General features: G+C 35.5%; 1 protein-coding gene across 1 annotated transcript in view; it reads left to right on the top strand.

Moving 5' to 3' along the window:
* Window positions 1–13,845, top strand: part of DGKB (diacylglycerol kinase beta) — a 331,799-nt gene that overhangs the window by 140,076 nt on the left and 177,878 nt on the right. The window lies entirely within an intron of this gene.

Genomic DNA, 13,845 nt, shown 5'->3' with positions numbered 1-13,845 from the left:
TTTGAATAAATATTTGCATCACATGCCTTCAAATGAAGAACTGTTGGCTAAGGATCATTTATAATGTTGTTTTGCTAGTGAAATGAATACATAGGTGACTAACAGCAATTTGCATAAATTTACTTCCTCACATTCAAACCTGAATTATTTTTCAGGACCTTCTACCTTCTCATTTATAAAGAAGATATTTGTGTTGTTCTTAATGGTTTATGAGCAGCTATAATACTAAATTTATATTGTCATTTTTGAAGGTCCTATAGAAATATAAAGGAAAAGCTAATCACTTAATAAGAACTCTTAAGTAACGTTTTCCATTAGTATTCCCGTAGTCAAAACTATTTAAAGGAACAGTTGCATTCTTTATTTCTTCAGGGCAGTTTTAAATAATAAAACAATAATACAAAAAAACAAAGCTCCACATGTATCTTCTTGGTTCTGCCAAGAAGAAGTGAATTTCACTTCCCTACAAGAGAAGTTTGAATGAATTCAGGAGTTTGAATGAATTAGGAGGAAAAGGGGTTTAAGCAGCTCTTCATATCTGAGGAGCTGAATCTTCTGTGTGGTTTTCTCTGTACTGTCTTATCTCTTTACTAGCTTCTTAATATTAGCAGAATTTCTTTATTCTTATTTGATTTGCGATTTGTTGTTAATTTATGATCCTATTCTGAAGAACCATTACTTCATACCTCATTTGGGTTTTTCCTAGGTGATTCTTCCTGCCTACATGCAGAAACTTATATTTGATTGAATTGCACTGTCTTTTAATTTTTACTGTTTCTCCAAGGCACTGTGAAAATGGTGACCTACAACATATTGCACATTGCCTTATAGATTCCTGCCAAATAATAAGCACAGTCTCTAATGCAACATGAATAGAACTTGCTGTATGAACTTTGTAATGGTGTGGCAGAAATTGTACTTAGTAACAAACAATCTAAATGTATGTTTAGAGAGGACAGAAAAGTAAAACTGAATATAATTGTGCTTCACATGAGTCTCTTGTTGTTTTAGGACCATAATTCAGGTTGGAAGGGATTGCAGGAAGTCATTAGCTCTAAACAGGGTCAACTGTGAGAACAGATCACATTGCTCAGCGCATTATCCATTTAGATTTTAAAACTATCCAAGAATGGCACAACCTCTTTGGGCAACCCGTTGTGGTGCTTGACTGTCCTTATGATGAAAGTGGTTTTTTTCTACATCCTGTCTGCATCTCTCATTTCAACAAAATTTATCTGTCTCACATCCTCCTGTCATATGTGCCACTGTGAATAGTCTGATTTTGTCTTCTTTATACCTCCTCATAGGTACTTGCAGTATGTATTGGACCTCTCTGGAGCTGCCCTCTTACCTGTGAATCACCTTATCTAGTCAGTCTTTTGTTCTAAATCTCTCCAGCAATGAAGACCATAATATCCCAAGCTAGATACAAGAATTGAGGTAGCCAGTGTTTAAAGTCTTGCTGAAGTTGAGCATGACATCCCTTGCTCTCTTCCCATCTACAAATCTAGTTGTTTTACTGTAGGTACCAAACAGAAGGCAATTTACCCACTGGAAGGAGAATGGTACACTAAGTTGAAAGGAATGTTGGAGACAGTAGCATATGTATGTGAAAGGTTTGATTAGTATGTTCAAGCCTTTTTTTCTATGGCAGTCTCAAAGCTCTGATGTGTACATAAGGACTGTACTATGCCTAAGTGCAGATAAAAAAGTAAGAAACAAGCTGAGATGTGTGTGTAGCAAACTGTGAATGCATATGGGTAATGTTCAACCTGATGGAAACACAAAGCACAGAGTTACCATAAGAAAAGTGGACACCAAGCCGTGTGTCAGTTTCAAAGGAGTTAGAAAACATCTAAGAGCAATGTAGAGTAAGATAAAGATCTTTCAATTGCTCACATACATCATTCTGTCAGGATGGCAAGATACCAGGAGAGAAGTTCCATCTGCTTCCTAATAATACTGGAGTCACTGATACAAGCTAAATATCCAAGAAAAACGTGCATTAAAGTAGTCAAATAATATTTGCTTTAAAAAACAAATATACCACCACCCCAAGGAAAACCAAACCAAAAAACTTCTTCAGAACTATAGTAGGGTCATCTGAAAATGAAAGCTTGTCTTGGAAAGTCACAGGTTTGGGGAGCTGGACAAACATAGCTGGTATGAAAAACGGGAAATACCAGGCCAACTGTCTGACAGTGGCAAGTTCAATTACTGAGGCACGTTAGAGAAAATAGAAGTTATTTTCTCCATGATCTACCCAAACAGCTGCAATAGTCATACATTCGTGCACTAGGTTGATACAATCCCAATGATCATCGAAGATAGACTTCAGTCAGTATGTCAGTATTGTTTTGTTATCACAGACTGTATTCTTGGGGTTGCATTTCTGCAGTTCCTGCAGTACTGGAATTTCATTCCCTTGTCACTTCATTTAGCTAACTTGCTGTTGTTATAATCAGAGTGTGTGTGTGTGTCTAGTATTTCATTGGACATATTATTTGTCATGGTTAACCTTTCTCCTGTGGGTAAAACAGTTTAACTTCCACTGCTTTCTTCAAACATGCAGCTGCTTGCCATTAATGGAGCCAACATGTATATGTGGACAGGTGCTTCAGATAGCCTGTGTAACACTCCTGGTTTATTTTTTCATAGGTATTTTTTTGTATCTGTATCTCAAGCCTGTATAAAAACCCCAAGAGCCAATACTTCCCTAATCTAATGCTATCTTAGAGCATGGAAATATTTTCACAAAATCAGTAATAATTCTTCAATTCAATGCTTGAAATTACTCCCACAAAAAAAGCATCAAAAAACACCCAAGCGAATAAAATAATCCTCTAAATTAAATAGACTAAATTGCCGTATACTCATGACTCTATGCATTACACAAAGAAGAGAAAAAAAGTGGATAAAGGTACCCTAAAAAATAAATCCTATCTTTGCAAACAGTTTTTCTCATGTCTACTTTCATATCTTGCCTGGATTGAGCCATTTTCTTCAGTGATGCAGTCATAGAAAAGCATAAAATGCACAGTGTTAATTATGAAATGGATTGGCCTATATTCTATTCACAATAAATGTACTCAATTCAAGTATACACAGAACCAGATAAACATGGAAGATGGTGAAATAATCATGTGCTGATTGAGTCCTGAGCAGCAGCCATGGAAGATGAGTGACCAGCAGACAGTGAGGCAAGCTCTCACATAAAACCAAAACAAGTTTGTTTGGCATTGTTACCTTGAGAAGGACTTCCATGTGCACTGTTAGGAAACTCCATAATGGCATGGTCAAAAATTCTATATAGTGCTAAGGTGCGAAGAAAGAGTTCTTTTAAGCTTAGGGATAATTAGCTTAGTTGTCAAGTAATATTGTATTGTTGATACTAATAACAGAAAAGGGAGTGACTGTCAGGGCTGTTTATCTTTTATTGGGAAGTTTTTAAGGAATGTCAAATATGTAGGGAAGTTACCTTGCTTATTTTTAGCGCTTCTCAAATGATTGTCTCAAAGTGAGACAAAATGGGTATTTTGATAATGGAAGGAATGCCTCAATAAATATTCCATTTTGATTAAACATTAGAAACCATGGCTTCCCCTAAATGCTTTGTTGAAAAGAGCATATGGAAGGGGGAAGAAGACATCTTACCTACTTACGGGTAGGAATGTGTGAGAGAGTACAATATCTCTGCTTTCTGTGCTTTCTCTTGCAGGTGGATATTAAAGAGAAATGATGAAATCATGCAAAAACTATAATGAAGTTCTTTTAAAAAATATGTCATTACTATTTGGTAGCTCACCATTAATAATTCTTATTCCTAAAGATAGATGAGTTTTTCAGAGGTTCCTCCTTGATTGGAACAAATAGCTGTAGGCTAACCCAAAGGCGTAGTTGTAGTCACCTGAGAACCAACATTGCTGGACCCTGATTTTTCACATTTTTATGTAAACTACTTGAAAATATTAAATGAAGAACAATTATTGGACTCAGATAATGGCTTACCTCAAAAAAGGTAATAATTTTTAAACCGAACAACTCATCTATTTTCCATTGACTTTCCTGTTAGTTACTAATAGCTCTTTTTATTGTTTTCCATTTTATGGGTAATAATGCTGAAAGAAATTACGAATAGATGTTAGGATGTGAGTCCTAAAGAAGGTTTTCCAGAAGCAAGCATAATTTTGAATTTACTGTTCTGCCACTGAAATAGCTTAGAGTTTAGACTTCATGGAGCCAAAATTAGGTCAACAGGAATCAGTACTGAAGATCTTTAACTGTAAACATTTGTTTTTCTGTTTTCTTTCTTTTTTTTTTTCTTTTTACCTTTTACATAAATCATAAATTTATCTGCTGTTAATAGGAGATAAAATGTTATTAATGCTGTTTAACTATCACTTGATTTTATGTAACTGCATAGGGCATTGCTGAGCATATGCTGCTAAGCCCCTTGCAGTTCTGTAATTAGACTGTTGTAGTATCATAAACTTAACTTGCAAACATCTACATTGTCTTCAAGTACAAGTTCGTGTAGAAAGAAATATTACTGAGCTAGATTTTAAGGAAACTTATGCTATATGAAGGGTGGCACAGTGCAACCTTCACTATTATTAAAACAGTGAATACCATTCTAAAATGAAAGCAGTTCTCACTGGTGTTTGAGCAGTAATCAAGGTAAGAATAAACCAAATGATGTGGTACTTACTGGTATTTACAGAAGGCAGTTCTAAAGATTATATTAGCAATCATTTTATATCCTTGTGTTCAACTAGAAATGTCCTGTATGAGTGACTGATCAGGCAAGTCTCTGATTTTCATCTCTATTTTCTTCCTCTTGGTCCAGATTCCATTAAAATTTTGAACTTACGTTTTTGACCAAGTTATATAGCTGCTACATGTATAAAGAACATACAAATTCCCTCTGTTCACACTTAAGTGATTGCCTAGTGTTCTGGCTAGAAGGACTGCAAGGGTAGCTGTCCATTAGGAAACCAGCAGAGTCCCTTAAAGGCTTATATTCTTCGTAGATCCAGAAGATCTGGAGATTGCTTCCCCCTTGTCTCCACTGATTACCTGAATGCATGCTTTAGGGTAAGCCTACTTCAAATCTTTGCTATTGGTGCTCTTTAGTCTGTACACCCTGAAGAGTCAGCAGAATCAAATTCTTCAGGAAGCTTAAAGCTACAGCTGATCTTATTCAGATTATTTCATTGGCACGAGGTACATAGGATATGGAAAACATCTGTACTTACTGATACAGGATTTAAATAAGAATCTTCCAGCCTCCCTTCAGCTGAAATTTTGAATACATGTGCAAACACATACACGAGAACATACTGGAGGGAAAAAAATGCTCTAGGACAGCAATTAAGACAGTAACCTGGAAGAGAACTGGGATATCCAGATTCCTGTTCCATCTGTTGTTTTTGTCCATTTGATTAACTTGCACATGGAAATTCAGGAACTTCCATTACTCTGAGTGACTTCTTTTCTAAAATCAATAGGTAAAAAAATTAATGCTAAAAAAGAACTTACAGAAGTAGAACATCTTGGTCTTTCATCCAGTCTTTACAACATGTGGTAATTGATTTCATTGCAACATGATGGTATTCTCACTTGGAGGGTCTACAACAAAAATATTTTTTGCAAGTGTTTTTAGTTAAGGCAGTAAAGATAGCTGAATGTGCCTGGAAATGTTCTGTAAGTTCTTTGAGAAACAAGTCAGTATTATATGCTGGATTAATAAAAATATAGCATTTATCACTTAGAGGGGAAATTTCATTAATACTAGTAAGTAATACTACAATCAGGATGTATTCTCTGAAGAATTATTATCATAAAGTAGTAAAGGTCTACGACAAAGACAAGTGTACTTTTATGACACCTAATATCTTACTATCCAAATGCACTATCAAATAGATATTTGGGGGCTCATGATTTAATATTCTTCAACCCTAACCAGTCACTAAGAGCCTCTTATTCTGCCAGTAGGGAAAAATATGACTTCTTAATTCTCATAATCATAAATTTGAACTTGTTATGAATCTGCTTCCCCATCACTGTACTATTAAGTCATCAAGCTACACTTCTATTATACCTTCTTAATTTTATTTTTTTTTTGCAAGACTGGAAAAAAAAAAGTAAGAAAAATCTTACATAGAAGCCATATTTTTGATTTTCTTGAGAAAGGACTTTAGCATCAACAGAAACTTTGACTACCAGAATTTTTAGTCTCAAATACCAGAGTCTTAGGTACAGTCGTTTCTCTAACTGACTACGGGATCCCATAATCTTTTATTTTTTATGTTATTTTATTATAGATGTTATTTTAGATTAAATTTATTACTCAAAAAAAAAAAAAAAGAGGTGTTTATTATTGTATATAATATTTACACCTGTGAATTAATTTCAATTCTATGCTGGTCCCATATTTTGAAATTTTAAAGCTTCAGTGTTTTGCTGTTCATGGTGGTAAAAAGGATTTTTTTTTCTGCATAGGAAAATATTCTATGGACGTTTGCTGATTCAATACAGAACTTAAGTGCATGCACATCTTAACACTGATGCAATGTGACATTTAAGTACATATTTAAACTTTTGTGATCTAATGAAGCAGTTAAATACTTGGGTAATTTTTTAAGCATTTTTTGTGTTTTCATTAATATGAGTGGACAAATGCACATGTTTTTGGTGTAAACCGATTAATTATTCAAGTGGGATTTTTAGGTATACATAACCAAAAATGAGGTTTATTGGTTTGCTGAACTAATATGAACATAAACACATGCCTAAGTGATTTTGTGAATCCTAATCATCACTTTGAATGTGCTAATGGGATGCTGTGATATATTGCATTATTTCTGTGCCAAGGAGGAAAGGAACACTTCATAGTAAACAGTATTATTGCTTTGTAATCCAAAACACTTTTTTTTCCTGCAAAAAGGGTTAAGAAAATGAACAATTCATCCATGTGTGAATCCAGATGTAATATTAAAAGATCCATATTGATACTGGGCTTCTCATAGTCTCAGTCACGTAGCCAAACCTGTAAAAGTGGTTGCTATATCTTTGGGGAGAACTCTTCTCTCTTTCAGAAGGAGCATGTTCAGAACACTTTAATCCCAGATTTGAAATAGTGTTATATTGAGGAATCATTGATTGTTCAATGTATCATCTTGTTATTTTCCTCACATTGCTAGTTTTTGCAAATTAGTTATTCTTACATGTTTATTGCTTGCATCGTTGAATCTTCTTTACTCTTTTCAGCTGTATTGCTGAAATACTGAAATTCTTCTGAAGAATTTTTTGGATATAATGTATGGCACATATGATGATGTAGTGTTTATTGTTGCAGGTTATTTTTTCATGTGGCGGAAAGCCACAAGCATATACTGCATGCCATGGAAACCTGGATCTGTAGAATAATTCATAAATAAGAAGTGATAGGAGGCTCTTTGCAGGTTTCCTCTCACTAATGCACTACAATATTTCCCTGAACATGGAGAACGCAAATTCCATAACTAAGATATACTTAGTCTTAGAGTCATATCTATACTGCAACACTGCTGGTGATGTTTCGTGTTAGGTAGTTTCTTTCTGCCAGTGTGGATTTAGTTTACCTTCTAAATCCCTCTTGCCATCATATTATTCTACCATTCATAATGTATATTGGGGCACCCTAGCACGAGAGTTGTACTGCACTGCTTGGGATGTGGGAGGTACTTTTGTGCAGAGAACTAGAGTTTTGTAAAGTTTTGTTCTACTGTGTAATGAGTCTTACTGCTACAAAGGAAAGATGATTTCCTGGGGTACTTTTTTTTATTTCTTGGAACTGTAAAGAAATTCAAAGAATTTAGGTTGTTCTTCCTATTTGGTTGGTCATTTATTTATTTTTTTAAATGCTAAAGTGTAAATTTATGCCAGCATGTGCTGTAACTTTCTGGAAACATTTGCATATATCAAATAAGTTTATTAAGTCTGATATGTGTGATTTCCTTTACAGTGCAGTAAGAATACCTGGGTTTGTGCTGAATTCACTGTGGGTTTTGTCAGGTTCAGTGAAAATACAGTTCTGTGGGCTATATTTAAAGTAGCAAGTAATTTTGCTCAGTAGGAGTGTAGCAATTGATGCTGAGTCCCTTCTGTCTGCAAAACATGTAGTTTGGGAGTCTTAATTCAAACTGGATATAGTCTGTTCCCCTGCTATGAGCTGTGCTAAACATGCTTGTCCTAAAGTGACCTAAATGACTGGTCATTGGTTTAGCCTGTGTGTCCTTATAATATGGAAGGGGCACGCTGGCTACACTAAATATGTTCTCTTTCAAAGATGTCTGGCTGATGTGCCCCAGTCTTTGCTTCAAAGAGAATCACAGGAAGTAGGAATGATTTGCTAAAAAATGTGATTGCTTCTCTACAGTTTTGCAGTGAACCTGGAAAAGTCGAATAGGTGTACGGTGTGTCTAAATTTGACTTACCATCCTCCCCTTCTACTTTCCCATGTAGATTTTTTTCTTCTGTCATTTTAGGTATTTGAGACTCATGTAACTTTTCATGGTGTGGTGAGAATTAGGCTGAACACCTCGAACTAAGAACGGCTCTCTTGTTTTAGATTTATGAATATCTGACATACTTGCTAGTACTTATTACCCATTCCTCTCATAAAAATTACTCTTCTGGCGTGGAATCAAAAGCTAGAAAGTGACTTGTTTCCTTTAGTCGGTAAAAACTTATAGAAAAATCATAGGGAGGGTCTTTGGCAGTTACCTATATCCTTCTCTTTAATTTATATGGGATTTGTAAAATACAGCAATTTCTAGAATTGATAAGATATTAAATTTCATCTCTGTCAAATTTGGGAAAGCTAGGTATTAAATAAAGTGCACTGAGGCATAACCTTACTAAGTAGGTACTACAAAAGATGGTTTTTTTGGGGGAAGAAATGCAGTAAAATGAAACTTGCAAGTCCTCTGGTGTTTTGTCATTGCATACCCTAGCTATTAGAGATTTTGAGTCTCGTTCCGGCACTTTGCTGGGGGTTTTTTGTTGCTTTTGTTGTTTTTGGGGTTTGGTGTGTTTGTTTTCATAAAGGAAGGGTCTGCAGAGCAGCCTTGTCAACAGCTATGGTTACAAGTGACAGTTATAAATGAGAGTATATGCCTAAAGACATAATTAATCTGTAGTGAGATTGGAACAATTCCTTAGCTAAATGCAACTAAATCAGCTACACAGTGTGTAATTAACTTAGAACTATATTAGTCCTACTACAATATTATTCATTATATATGTAAGTTATTATTTTCTCCATATGAAATTTGTAATATACTAAGTAGTGATTAAGAGTTCATTATAGTATTTTGTTCATATTATCATAATATAATTGTGATGTATGTTCATCTTATTAATGCTGTTATTCCTACTTGTTCTTAAAAGAAATGTCGAGGATGTCAGGAAAATATGATGTGGGATTTTTTTCACACACACTAAGAAGCATCTGTATTCCAATGACATTGAAATTTTAGTCCTTGGCTAGATTTTTTGATTCTGCTTGTTAATGATGACAGGAATGTATCAAGGAAAGGTAGAAGCCAACAAGATTTTATGTTGAAGTCAGGAGTAAGGTGAATAAGCTTTAAAGTTGGTTATAAGACTAATTCAGAGCTTAAAGTAGGAAGAAGTACTGAGGAAATGGCTTGAATTAAAAAAGGAAAGATTTTTAAGAAATGTGAGGGTAGCTATGGCAGTAAGTTGAATCTGGGAAAGTTTTATGAGATATGCAAGCTGTACAGAACATAAGGTGGGCTGTGTGTACACTGATATCTTCACCTGCCTAAGGTGCAAGACATATGTCTCTGTGTACACATGAAGAAGCATATGAAAAATAGCTCAGATTTAAATTGTAATCATTCTGTTTTCAGGTGAGAGTTAATCCTGGTATATCTAAACAAGTTTATGTAAATGAGTTGCTTTACCAACTTCTCCCTGACAACATCATTTACCTTTTTGCCATGCCATTAAAGATCCTGTCTCAGAACTTTACTTTCACAGGTCTGCCAGATCCCTGCTGAGTCTTTTCAGACTGCGTGTGTGTAGCTGAGAGGGACCAAAGAAGTCATAATCATGCTGACTCAAGTGCCCACTGAGGACATGGAGTACAGTTATTTCTGAGAATACAGTATAAAACCCAATCTATTACAGGTAACCAAGAGGAAGATCCAGCTTGTAGGCATTTTACATCAACTTAAATTTATAGATATTTAATTATATACATTTAAGAAATAAATTCTTAGTTAATTTCTTAGAATTATTTATTCTAGAATATTTATTCTAGAATAAATATTATTCTAAGAATAAATTATTGATTAGGAAGTTAGGAGTATGGCCATTGGAAATTTTTTCCTCTGTCTTATAATTCTGATTGTCTTACTTTAAAAAAGCAAACCTGTTGATTACATGCAAAATTGCTGTTAGCACTAGGAAATTTCTCTGAGATACTGATCCTTTGGGTGCATAATGAATAGGATATGACGCTATTTCAGTGTGTTTTATGTAGTCATAACCGTTGTGTTCTTGATGCTGTGAGGTAGAAGATCAGTCAAAAAAGAGTAAGAAAGGCATTTTGGACATGGACAGAGGGATAAAGAGAATAAATAGTCAAACATAGAAATCTTAGATTTAAGGTGGGCATCTCTTCAGATTTAAAGGAGGAGTTTGATGTGTGAATTGGATGTTAAATAGGCACAGGGAATTGTTACTTTGTCATCCACCATAAAATCATTTGTATGGTATATAACTGCAGTCAGTCTTGAGACCAATAGAGTTAAAGATTCTTCTTTAAGATATTTAACAAATGCTGTTTAGGAAGCAGTTTACAGTTTGGGGAGACTTGCATACACACACACACACACACACACACACACACACATATATGTATGAGAAGATCTTATGTCCCAAAATATGTTAAAATAGCTATAGTATATAATTTAAAAAATTTGCACTATTGAATTTATGGTATAGGTTATCCAGGGGGGAAATATATAAAAATCTCAGAGACCTAAAGTTGTCTGTCATTTAGCATTATTTACATATCTAGAGAGTTGATAGCATAATTGATATTTCTGTGATACAAAAATACTCTTTATATCTCCAGATCTGCATGTTTTCTACATTTTGATGGCAGAGTCCCAAAAGAAACATGATTTAACTAAACTGAAAGTGGGTGGATTTAGCCAAGAAACACTTAGTCTTGTGTTACCATCTGAACCAGGTGGAACAAGAAGCAAATTACCGAACATAAGTTATTCCATGTCCTTACTGGAACAATTTGTACCAAAGAGCCTCTACAAACACAGCACATTAGGAACTCTATTCAGTATTTGTGATTTTACAGTTTCTTCACTTAAACTGGAACTCTGAGGGTATAACATAGCATATTCTTTATTTCTGTGACAATCCCAAGATTACTTAAGCTTAAAAAATGCCAAAGAATGGGTCGAAGTTGTTGCTCTTACACTGTCATTTTATGTTACTGATGATATCACCAAGACTGAATGGACTGATGTGGCACTCAGGAGTAAGAGCTTTCCAGAGCATCCTGCTAAGCAGTCTCACCAGTGATTCCCACCCAGATCCCTGGAGGCACATGGACATCAGAGTGTGCTGTGGTACAGTGTGCACCTACTTGCAGCTGCACCTTACTTAAGCACCACCACACCACATGCACACTCTTCAATAGCTCTCTAGACAGAGCACCTTTCCAGGGCAGCTTGTGGGACCATCCTGGTAATAGGTTTCTGTCTGGAGGCTGTCCTTGGCATTACATTTAGTACTGCTGCAATGGAAGGACTGTTCATGCAGCCACTGCAGTCCCTACACTGCCAAAGGAAGGGCTGCTCAGCTGCTGAATTGTCTCGGGTGTTCACATATGCTCTCCTCACTTTCCTGCTCCAGCTTTTCACATTTCCCTTTTCACTGTGCTCTGTAGCTCCTGATGTTATGCTTTATAACTTGTGTTGCACCAGGGTAGGTTTAGGTTGGATATTGGGAAAACTTTCTTCACTGTGTAAGGTGAAGGCATTGGAACAGGCTGCCCAGGGAAGTGGTGGAATCACCATGCCTGGAAGTGTTGAAAAAATGTCTGGTTGTTACACTTTCAGGGACATGATTTAGGAGTGAATGTGGCAGTGGATTGGACTTGATGATATTAGAGGTCTTTTCCAACTTAGATGATTCTGTGATACTGGGGAAGCATCAGAATTGACACCAGTCACTTCAGAGGTGCTCATGATATTTGCCATTCACAGTTTCTGTCTAGAGCTGTTATCTTAAAAATTCTTCACCATGTTTATCTCATATTTTTTAAAAAAATTAATCTGCATTGCATGTTACTGCATTACTTCTTTCTTAGAAGTATCCTTGCATTCAAACAGATCAGGTAATCCAGAAGGGTAAAGGAAATAAATGGCACAAGTCTTGGTATCTCGAGAAGCAGATGTAAATTGGAATTTTCTGGACTGTTATGCAGCTAGTATTTAGAAATTGCAAAATACACAGATTATATGGATCCAACCTTGCCAATCTTGGCCAAATGGAGAAGAAACACCCCCAAACACACAGGCTGGGAATCCAATTCTGATGCATATAGGGCTTCTCTAAATTACTGTGACATTTTGAATCCCATAGAGAATGGCAGGAAAAAGATCTGCTGCCTTACATTTGTAAAATCCCATAGTTGGTAACTAAAATAATTTCTCTTCCCAGTCTTCCCACTTGGGGAAACTCCATCTCAAAGGGGGTGATGTCAGCTGTTCACTGATGTGTCTCCTTTTTTGAAAATATTGTTTGTAACCCAACACATGAAACTGATTTTTCACCTACCTGAAGTATCAAACCACATTCCCTTCTGCTAGGATTACATGGAAGGAAGCATCCCTACTTTTGAACCAGCACTGGCTGAAGAATCTTCAGGGAAGTGAATATACCCTGTCATAAGCATTGATGCTGGGGTAGAAGTTGGGTAATAATGAAAATGCCTTTGCACTCTGGATTTCCACTTGCCTCTCTTGATTTCAGTGGGAGTTTCAGTATGGTGGTGATATATATTTTGTTCTGCACTGAGTATGTTATGAAACTTGAGAGAAAGAAAAGCTATGCCAGTGTTTAAAAAAATGCTGTGTTAAGCCAAAAAGAATCACTGTGGCAGGAGAGTTCTGTGATAGTTCTTCAGGAAGATAAATATCAGTTCAAATACTGACTGTTTTCTGCTTTCTTAGCAAAATAACTCTGAAAAAAAATTAAAATGGGAGTCTAATAAGAGAAAAAGTAATTTTCTGTGATCATTTTTGAACTTATTAATAAGCACAGCCTTAGTTAAATGACATTTTCCTTCTTAGGAGTGTTATTGACATTTTGATATGAGACAGAGAGACCTTTAATGAGATCTCAATCAAAGGTAATATTTATATAATGATACATGAATTCATAAATGCTAGTCAAATAAAAATGCTGTAGCCCATTTTGGCCTTCACCTTATGAAAATCTGTACAGGTCATAAGATGAAAAAGCTCAGTGAGTGATGACTAATACTCTCTCACCTGACTGTCTAATTATTTCTGGCTAATTGTGTGAGTTAATGTTTGAAGCTGAATCTTGCAATATAACTTTATCCTTCACCCAGAGAAAATGCATGGAAAAAGACTGAAATTTTCTCCCTTGCTCAACATATGGTCTCCTTAATGTTTGAGTTTATGGTGATTTCTGTTCCCATATAGTAAAGGTAACATTTATGTGAACTGTATGTTAACTACCAAAGAAATGTGCAGACAAGTAGATAGATCCTTAAAATTC

This window comes from Poecile atricapillus, chromosome 2, assembly GCF_030490865.1.
Source record: "Poecile atricapillus isolate bPoeAtr1 chromosome 2, bPoeAtr1.hap1, whole genome shotgun sequence".
Lineage (NCBI taxonomy): Eukaryota > Metazoa > Chordata > Aves > Passeriformes > Paridae > Poecile > Poecile atricapillus.
The sequence above is the reverse complement of the archived record's forward strand: the minus strand, read 5'-3'. Positions and strand labels throughout refer to the sequence as shown.